Here is a 12,290-nt window from a genome sequence, read left to right as displayed (position 1 = left end):
AGGGAGTTCAGCTGCACCACAGGGACAATCACAATGACTTGACTTTCACACCGCCGACCAGGGCTCAAAGAGAAGCACCTCTAGGTGGAAAATTATCCTTATTCTCAAAGAACTGGCACATTTTAACCAAGGACAAATGGATTCTGGACATAGTAGACAAGGGTTACTGGTTCCACTTCCATACTCTACCAACGAGACAAGGCATGCCAAACCTGCCACACAATCAAAGGGCAGAGGCACTCATACAAGTTTCAAAGCTGTTACAAATAAAAGCAATAGAAAAGGTTCCTCCTCAGGAACAAGGCCAGGGATTCTATTCAAGACTGTTCCTTGTTCCAAGAAAAGAAAAGCAATGGAGGCCTATACTGGACTTGTCCGCTCTAAACACTTTTCTCATTGTGCCAAAATTCAAAATGCTGACGTTACAGCAACTCCTTCCCATGCTGGGCAAGGGGTCTTGGCTGGTTACTCTGGACCTCAAGGAGGCATACCTGCATGTCCCAATCAGACACAGTTGTAGAAGATACCTCGGATTTCTTGCAGGGTCAGCATTGCCGTTTGGCTTATCTACTGCGCCCAGAGTATTCACGAAATGCCTGGCATCAGTAGTTGCACATTACAGGCTCCAGGGGATTCAAATATACCCTTACCTGGACGACTGCCTTATACAAGCAGACAGCAAACAAACCTTGATAAGAAACTTGGATTATGTCATTCAATTGTTACAGGCTTTGGGATACACAGTCAACATTCAAAAATCAAGACTACTGCCATCCCAACAGATTATTTTTCTAGGAACAAAACTGGACACACAATCACAAATGGCTTTCCTCACAGAGGAGAAACAAGAGCATTTACCAGATTACTTCAAAAGCCTAGCAAAGCTCACCCAGCTGACCGCAAGGAAGATCCTGCAGGCCCTGGGGTTCATGGCATCTTGCATTCTTCTGATCCCTCTGGCAAGACTTCACATGAGAAAGCTACAATGGTACCTAAAAAGCTTATGGTCTCAACACAGCCACAACATAGAAGACGTAATACCACTCATTCCATGCCTGCAAAGGGAATTTTTGTGGTGGGCTCAAGCAAGTCATTTAAATGAAGGCATGTCTTTCAACAAAGCTCAAACAAGTCAAACCATTACAACAGACGCCTCAGATCATGGATGGGGGGCACACATGGAGGGCAGATGCATTCAAGGGCAATGGACTCCCATGGAAATGCATCTGCACATAAATCAAAAAGAGATGTTGGCAGTGATACATGCAATAGAGGCCTTCGGAAAATCTCTTCAACAAGGTCATCTGCTAATAAGGACAGACAACACCACTGTCATGTGGTATATAAACAAGCAAGGAGGCACTCATTCGTATCCTCTCTGCAGACTAACAATGACTCTTTGGGAAAAGGCCCTAAAACTAAACATCCACTTGCAATCCCAGTTTGTTCCGGGAAAGGACAATGTTCTGGGGGACAGGTTGAGCAGAAATTTCTTGGATCCACACGAATGGATGCTGCATCCACACATTTTCTCACAAATAACAAGTGCATGGGGAACACCGTACATAGATCTCTTTCCTTCTCATCTCAATCATCACCTGGAGAAGTTCTGCTCAAGGACGCACCATCCTCTAGCCTGGAGAACGGATGCTCTTTCCTTCAGCTGGAATTCCCTAACAATTTATGCATTCCCTCCTCTACCATTACTGACCAAGGTGTTACTGAAGATCAAAGCAGAGCAACCAACAGGAATTTTGATAGCTCCAGATTGGCCAAGGCAGCACTGGTATCCATTGCTACTGAGCATAACTCACACCAAACCGTGGCCCTTGCCTCAATGGCCTCTGTTCCTAACTCAGCACAATTACAGGACTGTTCATCAAAGCCTGCAAACATTGCAGCTGACAGCTTGGAGGGTTCCATGACTTTGACCCATATCTCTCTCTCCGAAAAAGTTCAAGAAATTCTGCTGGAAGCACGCAGACCTTCCACCAGAAAAACCTATTCGGCCAAGTGGAAGAGATTCAGTATCTGGAATGCCAACAAGGGACAGGATGCATCAGTAATGAGCATACCACAGATATTAGAATACTTGACAGAAATGTTTCATAGTGGTCTCTCATATTCTTCCATTAAAATTCACGCTTCAGCAATCTCAGCAAACTACAACTGTGACCCACCTGTGTTTTCTCATCCCTTGCTAAGACAGTTTCTAAGAGGGATAAAGAATATCAATCTTCCCAGAAAACCACCAGTTCCTGCATGGGACCTCAATTACGTCTTGGAAAAATTAACTCTTCCTCCTTTCGAACCAGCAGCATCTTCAGAAATGCAATTTCTCTCCTGGAAAACGGTTTTCCTGTTGGCAGTTACCTCAGCAAGAAGAGTCTCGGAGATACAGGCCCTCATGGCAGTACCTCCCTTTCTCATTTTTCATCAGGACAGAGTTTCCCTAAGGACCAATCCTTCATTCATGCCAAAAGTGATATCCAGGGTGTCTCTAAATCAAGCAATTCACCTGCCTACTTTCTTTCCCAATCCTCAAAATAAAGGGGAAAAGCTGCTGCACACTTTGGATATACACAGACAATTACGCTACTACTTGGACAGAACAAAGACCACCACGATGTCTGACCAACTATTTGTAGCCTATGTGGCTGGAGTGCAAGGAAAGGCAATCTCCAAACAAACAATTTCAAAATGGATTGGACACTGCGTCAGATTCTGTTACTCTTTCCATGGAAAAGGTGTGCCAACCAATATTAGGCCACACTCCACCAGAGCTATAGCCACATCCACAGCCTTTCTAAGAGGAGTGGCTACAAAGGACATTCTAGAGGCTGCTACATGGAGCTCCGTGCATATATTTACCAAACACTACAATCTGCCTTTATACTCCAGATCCCAAGCAGGCTTTGCTTCGGCAGTCCTGCAGGGCCTTTTAGCTACACCATCCCTTTCTTAGAGCCTACCACCCCCAGCTTGGCTATGGTATTCAACCCATATGTCAGGACTGCAGTTGCATTCTTGAAGGACATAGTACAGTTTTGTACCTACCATAAATGTAGATGTCCGATAGATATGCAACTGCAGTCAGGTTTTCCCTCCCTCCTACCCCTCTGCATTATTCCTTTTGGGTCCATTCCCCCCTTTTCCTCTATTAGCTGGGGATATCTGTTATGGTGTATCTGTTTATTACTGTTGTGCATGTCTGGAATTTTTTTTTACCCATTCACAAAATTTAGCCTTCCTTGGAGGGCACCTGGCATCTGGGGCAAGAAACACTGAAGAAGATGGCATCGGTGGATGCCTTTATACCCCAGCCGCTCTGACGGGGAGGAGGCGACATCAGCCAACGCCGGACCCAGACTTTGGAATCCGGACGACCGAAGGGCTGCCCGAGGCAGGACAGCCCATATGTCAGGACTGCAGTTGCATATCTATTGGACATCTGCATTTATGGTAGGTACAAAACTGTACTTTCCAAAATTCAAAAGGTTGACACTACAGCAGCTTCTTCCCATGCTGGGCAAGAAAGCTTGGCTCGTGACTTTGGACCTCAAGGAGGCATACCTGCATGTCCCTATCGGACAAAACTGCAGAAGATACCTCAGATTCACAGCTGGTTCAATGCACTGTCAATTCTCTGCACTGCCGTTTGGCTTATCTACTGTGCCCAGGGTCTTCACAAAGTGCCTGGCACCAGTAATTGCATTTTGCAGACAAAAAGGAATTCAAATTTATCTGTACCTGGACGACTGCCTGATTCAAGCAGAGAGCAAGGACGTTCTTCTAAAGCATCTGGCGTTCGTAAAAAAAGTATTAAGTTGCCTGGGGTACACAGTAAATGAAAAGAAATCAAAACTAGTGCCCTCACAAGAGATAATATTCCTGGGTGCCAGCTTGAACACAACGGCCCAGATGGCTTATCTCATGCCAGACAAGCAAAGACAACTGACTCAATACTTTCAATTGGTGGCAACAAAGACCCAACTCCCTGCAAGAAAAATTCTGCAGACCTTGGGCTACATGGCATCCTGCATACTACTAATTCCATATGCCAGACTGCATATGAGGAAACTAAAATGGTACCTAAAGAGTGTATGGTCTCAGCACTGTCAAAGTTTGGAAGCAGTTATACCACTAATTCCTTGCCTTCAACAGGAGTTTCGATGTTGGGCTCAAGCTCGTCACCTCAACAAGGGACAGCCTTTTACTCAATCCACAGCCAGGCAAATGCTGACAATAGATGCATCGGATTACTCCTGGGGAGCACACATGGCAGGAATATGTATTCAGGTCGAGTGGCCCACAGAGCAAAGGCATCTTCACATCAATCAAAAAGAGATGCTAGCTGTACAAAATGCACTTATACCTTTCAAGGACCTGCTGCATCCAGGACAATTACTACTAAAGACAGACAATACCACAGTTATGTGGTACATAAACAAGCAAGGAGGCACACACTCCTATCCCCTCTGCAGACAAGCCATGACCTTGTGGAACACAGCTCTAGACTACCAAGTTCATCTGCAAGCACAATTCCTGCCAGGAGAGAAAAACACACTGGCAGACGACCTAAGCAGAAACATCATGGATCCCCACGAATGGGAATTGAATCCACAAATATTCAGAATGATAACACAAAAATGGTGGAGCCCGGACATAGATCTGTTTGCATCCCCAATGAACTGCCAGCTACAAAAATTCTGCACAAGGAGTTACCATCCACAAGCATGGGAAGTGGATGCCCTCTCATTCAGCTGGAAAAACCTGCAAGTATATGCTTTCCCACCTTTACATCTCCTTCCAAAGGTACTCATAAAAGCCAGGCAAGAAGAGCCAAAGATGATCCTGATTGCACCAGACTGGCCATGTCAGCACTGGTACCCAATCTTAAAGAACTTAGCACAAGAACCACCCTGGATTTTGCCTCAATTCCCACATTTGCTGACACAGCACAACAATCAGATACTTCACAGCCAGTTAAAGACCTTAAACCTAGCTGCATGGAAAACTACTTAGTAAAGCAAGCAGTGCCTGTCCCCAAAGCTGTTATGGATGTCATTCTGGAGGCCAGAAGGCCTAGCACCAGGAAAGCCTACTCGGATAAATGGAAGATATTCTGTGCCTGGAACCAGGTGCACAGCCTTGACCCTCTTGTCCCAAACATTCCTCAAATACTTCAATATTTAACTGAGATGCTGGACAAGGGCCTCTCATTCTCATCCATCAAGATCCACGCCTCTGCCATTTCTGCTCATTACAACATGGATCCACCAATTTTCTCTAATCCTTTGCTCAAACAGTACCTCAGAGGGGCTAAAAACATAAGACCGCCCCGTAGAGCACCTACTCCCACTTGGGACCTCAATTTTGTTTTGGAAAAATTTACTTTACCTCCTTTTGAGCCAGCTAACACAGCAGAATTAAAATACATCTCTTGGAAAACTGCTATGCTACTGGCAATAACATCAGCACTAGGAGTTTCAGAATTACAGACACTAATGGCAGTGGAACCTTTCCTCATTTTCCACCAGGACAGGGTGTCTTTAAGAACTAACCCTACGTTTATGCCAAAGGTGGTATCAAGTGTGGCTCTAAACCAAACTATTCACTTGCCAACCTTTTATCCAAAACCACAGATCAAAGGGGAGAGACTACTACATTCTTTGGACATTCACAGACAGTTACGCTTCTACTTGGACAAAACCAAAGCTTTCAGAAAATCTGAGTAATTATTGGTAGCATATGCTACAGGAGCACAGGGAAAAGCCATTTCAAAACAGACTATTTCAAAATGGATAGGACATTGTATACATTTCTGCTATACACACCATGGAAAACCTGTATAGCAGCATTAGATCTCACTCCACCAGGGCAACAGCCACTTCTACTACCTATCTCAGAGGAGTACCTACCAAGGATATTTTGGAAGCAGCAACATGGAGTTCTGTGCATGCCTTCACCAAGCATTACCATTTGCCTTTATACTCCAAATCCAGAGCTGGCTTTGCCACTGCTGTGTTGCAGGGCCTTATAGCCACCCCTAATGCCTTATAGAACCAGTCACCCTAGGTCAGCTTTGGGATTCCACCCAAGTGTAATGACTGCAGCAGTGTAACACGATGAACATAGTACAGTTTTGTACCTACCATAAATGTAGATGTTCAAGTGTAAACACTGCTGCAGTCCAGGTTACCCTCCCTCTTTCCCCTCTTACTTGCTGTTACATACCTAGGTCTTCTACTCTTTACTACCTATGGGGGGAGTATTTGCTGGTAACTGAAAATTGTTGTTTGCTTTTCTTTTGTATACTTTACTAGCAATTTAAATTGCCTACCTATTTGGGGGCACCTGACATCTGGGGCAAGAAAAACTGAATAAAATGGCGTCGGCTGCATCTTATATACCCCTGTCACACTGACGTCAGGGAGGAGGAGGTGACAGCAACTGACACCGGACCAAGACTTTGGAACTCAGTCCGACTGGGGGAACCGCCTGATGGCAGGATAACCCAAGTGTAATGACTACAGCAGTGTTTACACTCGAACATCTACATTTATGGTAGGTACAAAACTGTACTTTTTAGGTTGTGCTTAAACCTAGATGCACAGCTGTCCTGTTTTAGAGGAATAGGCAGGGAGTTCCACTGTCTGGTGACACAGGATAAGTACAGTGATTCTCCAGCTGTATTACCGCATTTGGAAGTTGTTAGTAGGCTCAGATTACCCGAGTGAAGACAGTGTGCCAGAGATAAGGGCATGTGTGTGGTTTGTGTATTATTTTGTGGGCAATTTGAAGTTGAGTGAATGTAAGGTGATTAGTTCTAGCCAACTGAGCTGTAGTGTTAAGCAGTGGGGCATATGGTAGGATGCATTAGCTGCAAACTTGGCTGTTTTGCTAAAGCAGGCATCTCATTTATTTAGTAGGGTAGCTTGAATGTTGGTTAATATGGGTGATGCATAGAGAAGAGAGGGGAGAAGGTAGGATGATGCTAATGATTCTCTTGATGAGTCTGTGAGGTATGGTTTGTTTTGGCAGAGGAAGAACTGTTTTTGATGAGTTCTCTTGATGGCCTTGGTGATATGCTGATCAAATGTTAGGTTATTGTTTGTTATGACTCTGTGTTTGGTATTTGTTTCAGTTTCTATGGTGATGGTGTTAAAGTAATATTAAATTGTTTGTTGAAAGAGATCTGGGTGTGGAAAGTAATTTTCTCTTTTTTTTTTTTTTGGCATTTAGAATTAGCTGATGAGCCTTTAGCCATGATTCTTTGGAAGTGGAGAAGTCTTGGGTCATTTGTTGAAGTAGTGGAAATGTTGAGGCTGAGCAGATGATGGTGGCATCATTGGCATATTGCACTAAGGTGGCAGGTTTGCTGGTTTTGTGCAGGTTGTGAAAATATTGAAAAGTACTGGATCTAGAATTGACCCATGAGGTACACCAACAGAATGAGGGAAGAAGGGGCAATAGGTCCTGATTCCATTTTACAGCCTGATGTCTGTTGGGGAAATAGCTACAGAACCAAGTAAGAGCTGAATGAGACAATGATAGGGAAGACAGTTCATTGATTAGGAGGAGTTGGGGTACTGTGTTGAATGCTTTTGACAGATCCAGGAACAGGGAGGATATTAGGTTTCCATTGTTTCTGTTGATATTAACGGTTTCTGAGAAACTGAGTAGAGCTGCTGTTATGCTGTGGTGTGGTAGAAAGACATGTTGTGTTGGAGAGAGTAGTTTGTTATTTATGAGATGGGTTAGGAGTGTATGCATCTTTCTAGGATTTTGGACAGAGGGGAGAGAATTACAATGGGCCTGTAGTTGGAGAGGTTTGTGACTGATCCACCTTTGTGAAGCGGTGTAATATGTGATTTTTGTTCCAGCAGGAGGGTGCATAGTTTTCTGTGATATATCTGTTTATGAGTATTGAGATAGGGTATGCCAGGACATTGGTGGCTAACTTAAAGTACTTGGATGGGAGATTGCCAGCAGCTGGTGAAGTAGTTTTCAGTTTTTGAAGGTAATTTTTGATAGCTGACACAGGTATTTAGTGGAAAGAAAAGAGAGGGGTATTGTGAGTATTGTTGGTGGGGATGGATTAGATTGTAATAGATCGAGGACAGGTTGAATGAAGTGTGTGTTGAATTGGGTGGCTGAGGTCTGTGTCTTTTGTGGTAAGAGATGGGGTGGTGGTTTGATCGGGGTATAGTAAGAGTTTTTATGGTTGTCCAGAATTGCTTGGAGTTGTGGTGGTGATTCCCTTGAAGTGAGTGAAAGAATGCCATTTTGTCTAGTTTGACCTGTTTGCATCAGTTTCTAAGTTGTCTAAAAATTTGCACTTTTCTTGTGTTCTGTCCTTATACCATAACTTACAGGCTTTGTCTCGATTTAGCATGAGCTGTTTGGTTTCTTTGTTGAGTCATGGAGCAGGGTTACTTTTGGTTCTTTGTATTCTTATGGGAGCTGAGTCATTTGGTATGTTAAGGAATGTTTTATTGAATTGGGTAACAGGAGAATCTACATAACTTGTTTTAATACCATATGTTTGGGAGTGTGACTAGTTTTGTCTTGTAGTAAATGTGGGGAGATGGTCACTGATGTCTGGCAGAGAGCTGACAGTGAGGTGGTAAGGATCCAGTCTAGTGAGTGCCTGTTGCTGTGTTCTCTTCCAAAGGAAGTGAATGAAAACATTTTTGCATCAATGAAGGAGTAATATCATTGGGAAAAAAATTCATTGAATGGAAAAGGGAGCTTTTTTGTTGGGAGGTGAAACCTCTGTACTCCCAATACTCCCATTACATTTCTTATACCAACTCCACAGCTGCACAATAGTGGCGAAAGTGAAAACAATTAAATCACTTTGGGACTCTAAAAAATGACACTTTTGGATTGTCACATTGCATATTTCACATACCTGTGTGAAGCTTTCAGTAACACAAAGAGGGGTAAAATTGGAGGGTAGAAGGCTGGAAGAGGGTGTGCGGACCTCAGACTTTTTTTATTAAAAAAAAAAAAAGAAGCATAAGTTGAATTTGATAAGTTGCAAAAGTTGTGTTTAAAATAGCTGGCAATTGTTTATATAGCTTCTAATGCTTAAAATCAGATCTCAAGGAGCATATGGCTTTTTGAGTGATGGCCAAACCTTCTGTTAGCCTGAAAGAGTTTTCACTTTGTCAAAGTATTTCACTAGTAGAATTATGGCTAGTTTCTTTTCATTTCAGTCATATTTTTCATGGTGCTTTTCTCTGTATTGCTAGTAATATGAATGGATTCCAAAGGATTGACAGGAACAGCAGGATTTATCACAATCTCGGATTTAAGGCCTACATGTAGCTTTTGTTTTTGACTACACATGCTTAGAGTGGTGAGCATAATTTGGACAGTTAAGAATATGGTAGGGAAATGGTCCAACCAGTTAGGAGCAGTGGCTATGGAGATAATTCCTGCATGTATCTGAAGCTTAAGTCACTCTAGTGAACTTGGGGGCGGGGAGCTTTGCTATGAACCATTACCTCAGGATGTGGGGACAAACGAAGCAAAAAGTAATTGAGGAAAGGCCCTCAAAATAGGGAAATTTTTAAAATGCTGGTACTAATAACTTAGAACTTCTCAAAATTTCCAGGTGAGGGGTAGAGCAAAAGTGAGCAAAAGTTTGAGAAAAAAATTATGGACATCTCTGCAAAATCTGGGCAGTTCAGCATGCTCAGGGGGTGGACAAGTTATGGCAAAAAGGACAATAATTAAAATCATTCTCACAGCAGTAAATGCACAACAACCTCCATCTATCTATCCTCAACCCCTTTTCCCATTTTTGCACATAGGGTCAGGGTGTCACTTCAACAGTGACAATCATCTTGGGCCAAGGTTTACACCGCTGGGTGGCTAGCCCTGCTGCGGTAGTTCATCCATACCACCACTCACACACTCACTCACTCTTAGGGCCAATTTAGAGTGTCCAATCCACCTGCTGCATATCCTTGGAGTGTTGGAGGAAACCCACATGACTGCAGGGAGGACATGCAGACTCAGCACAGAAGGCACCCCAGCCGAGAATCCAACCGGAGCACCTCTTGCTGTGAGGTGACAATGCTAAAAACTGCACCACCACAGCCGTCCAAAGAGGAATGTTTGAGTAATGAAATGTCCAACAAGAAAAGAATGAAATCCTTTTTCTGTCCATGTGTGTGTTTTTTTTTTTTTTTTTGTTTTGTGCTGCTGTGGAGCTGTACAGAAAAAGCAAGTTTAAATAATCTGAAAGAGTGAATATTTGAAAATGTGAGGTAATGTCAAAGAAATTAGCAATATTGTTGCTTTGTTTTAAGCACATTTTGAAAAATGATGTTTGCAGTCTGAACACCTTTGCTTTTTTATTGAATAAAAGAACATGGATAAAATGGAAGCTGTATTCTATACAGTCTCTAATAGTTTAAAACATTATTTTTCCTTAAAGCATCAATTGAGGAAATAATTTAATATTATCCTAACATAATGGCATTTTAGTTAGTATGGCTCAGGGTTAATTGATATCCATTAGTATTTAGCTTGCTGTCCATGTTGGAATTTTTTTAACTAAAGGTTGGGAAATTTATTACTATCTGATTATAACTAACTGATTGAACACTACCTTGACATTGGAAGTTCACCTGAACGCCAAGGACTTTTATTAGCTGCGTATATGCTTATCTCACTGTATTAGAAAAGTTGTCTGAATAAAATCTTGTTTACAAAAAGTTATCAAAATGCATCATTTGGTATCTAGGAAAATGATAGCACATTTCTGAAGTGGCTATATTTTTATGCCTAATTTTACAGCTGTTTTATAGCTTTTTTGAATGCCCACATCAGCAAGTTTTATTGTTGTTTTCTTAGTAATTTAGAAGTTTATTGCAGCATAACTTTGCTACTAAGTAACATTCTTTATATAGTCAACAATAATTGCTGGCCAGAGTAATTATACAAATAAAAAAAACAGCTGTGGCTGTATAATTGATCTAGTGTGATTTGTATGCACTTTATGACCATGTGTAACTTGACATGTTCTAAAAGCAAGTCATTTTCTCTTGCTTATCAGATCTGATATTCAGTTGAAAAAACATCCATCTATCAAGTGCTTGGCAGGGAAAATCCTGTGGTAAAATGTCTTTTACTGTGGCATGCTCTGTGAGAAGCCCTCCCTCTAATGGTATAGAATCACTTGTTCGGAGTCAGTGAATGGCAAACTAGTCACTGAAAGTAACATGGAAAAGGTATTCAGTATGTTAGTCACATGGTTTGGGTTCAAAGGTTCTCACTTGACCTGGCATGACCTAACTAGGAATGTTAGCTTTTTTGGATACAGGTATGTTCTGCACTATTAGCCCTGTGCGTGACACTGTAGAAACACCTACTAAATGCACTTTCCTCACCCTTAGTTGATTGAAGCCAAGCTTGCTGAAGTCCAGTATATCAACCACACCTTCATTCCACTACCTCTGACTGATACTACTTATCATTGTAAAAGACTTTGTAAAGCATTTTGCTGCACATCTCAACATGGGTTTCTGCTCTCAAACCCTTAATCTCTGTCTGTGTATATGTACGTCTGTCTGTCTATCTATTTATATTGCAAGAAAGACTCAGCCAAGGTAGTTTTCAATGTGTAATACCTTAAACCTCCTGTAGTGGAGGCCCATTTGATCTATGCAACTGATACCTTAACAATACAGAAATGTTCCAGCTACATGGCTTCTGAATGCCCATGACTTTTTACTTTTGAAGTCCTTATGGGTACGTTCAGACCACTAAAAACAAACACCACTAGCTGTAAACATGTCATGTTTTGGACTTTTTATGACCTCGTCAGTACAACATAAGTGGATTGTTTGGCTGTACTTTAGAAACACAGAGCTTAAGACCCAGCTGATGCCTATGAACATTAAGATGCCTGCAAAAGATCTCAGACGCCATCCAAGCAATGGATGGTTTGTCTGTATAACCTTTTTTAACCCCCAAGAAGGCCAGACTAATAACTGGTACCACAGCCACGGTCTAAAACGTAATCCCAAGAAATAGATAATAGTATCCTTTGGGAAGATAGCTATCCCTGGAAACTACCGCATTGGTAATACACCCCTAAGGGTAGCCCCGATAGTCACGGATTTGGGATCGCATGTAGAAAGTAACCTCGCTTTTGACCAACATGTATGTACAATAATAAGGAAATATGAAAGGGAATGGAGCATGGAAGAAGAGTGTAACAGACTGTGCCAGGACTGCTGTGCTGCCATGGGAATCAGAATGTTTATGAA

At 42.3% G+C, this 12,290-nt stretch overlaps 1 protein-coding gene across 1 annotated transcript in view; it reads right to left on the bottom strand.

Moving 5' to 3' along the window:
• NPC1L1 (NPC1 like intracellular cholesterol transporter 1) overlaps window positions 1–12,290 on the bottom strand; it is a 243,697-nt gene that overhangs the window by 35,074 nt on the left and 196,333 nt on the right. The gene's annotated exons all lie outside the window — the stretch shown is intronic.

The sequence above is a fragment of the Protopterus annectens genome, chromosome 9.part0 (genome assembly GCF_019279795.1).
Source record: "Protopterus annectens isolate FY-2018-M chromosome 9.part0, PAN1.0, whole genome shotgun sequence".
Lineage (NCBI taxonomy): Eukaryota > Metazoa > Chordata > Ceratodontiformes > Protopteridae > Protopterus > Protopterus annectens.
Note: the sequence above shows the minus strand (reverse complement) of the source record. Positions and strands in the feature narration are given on the sequence as shown.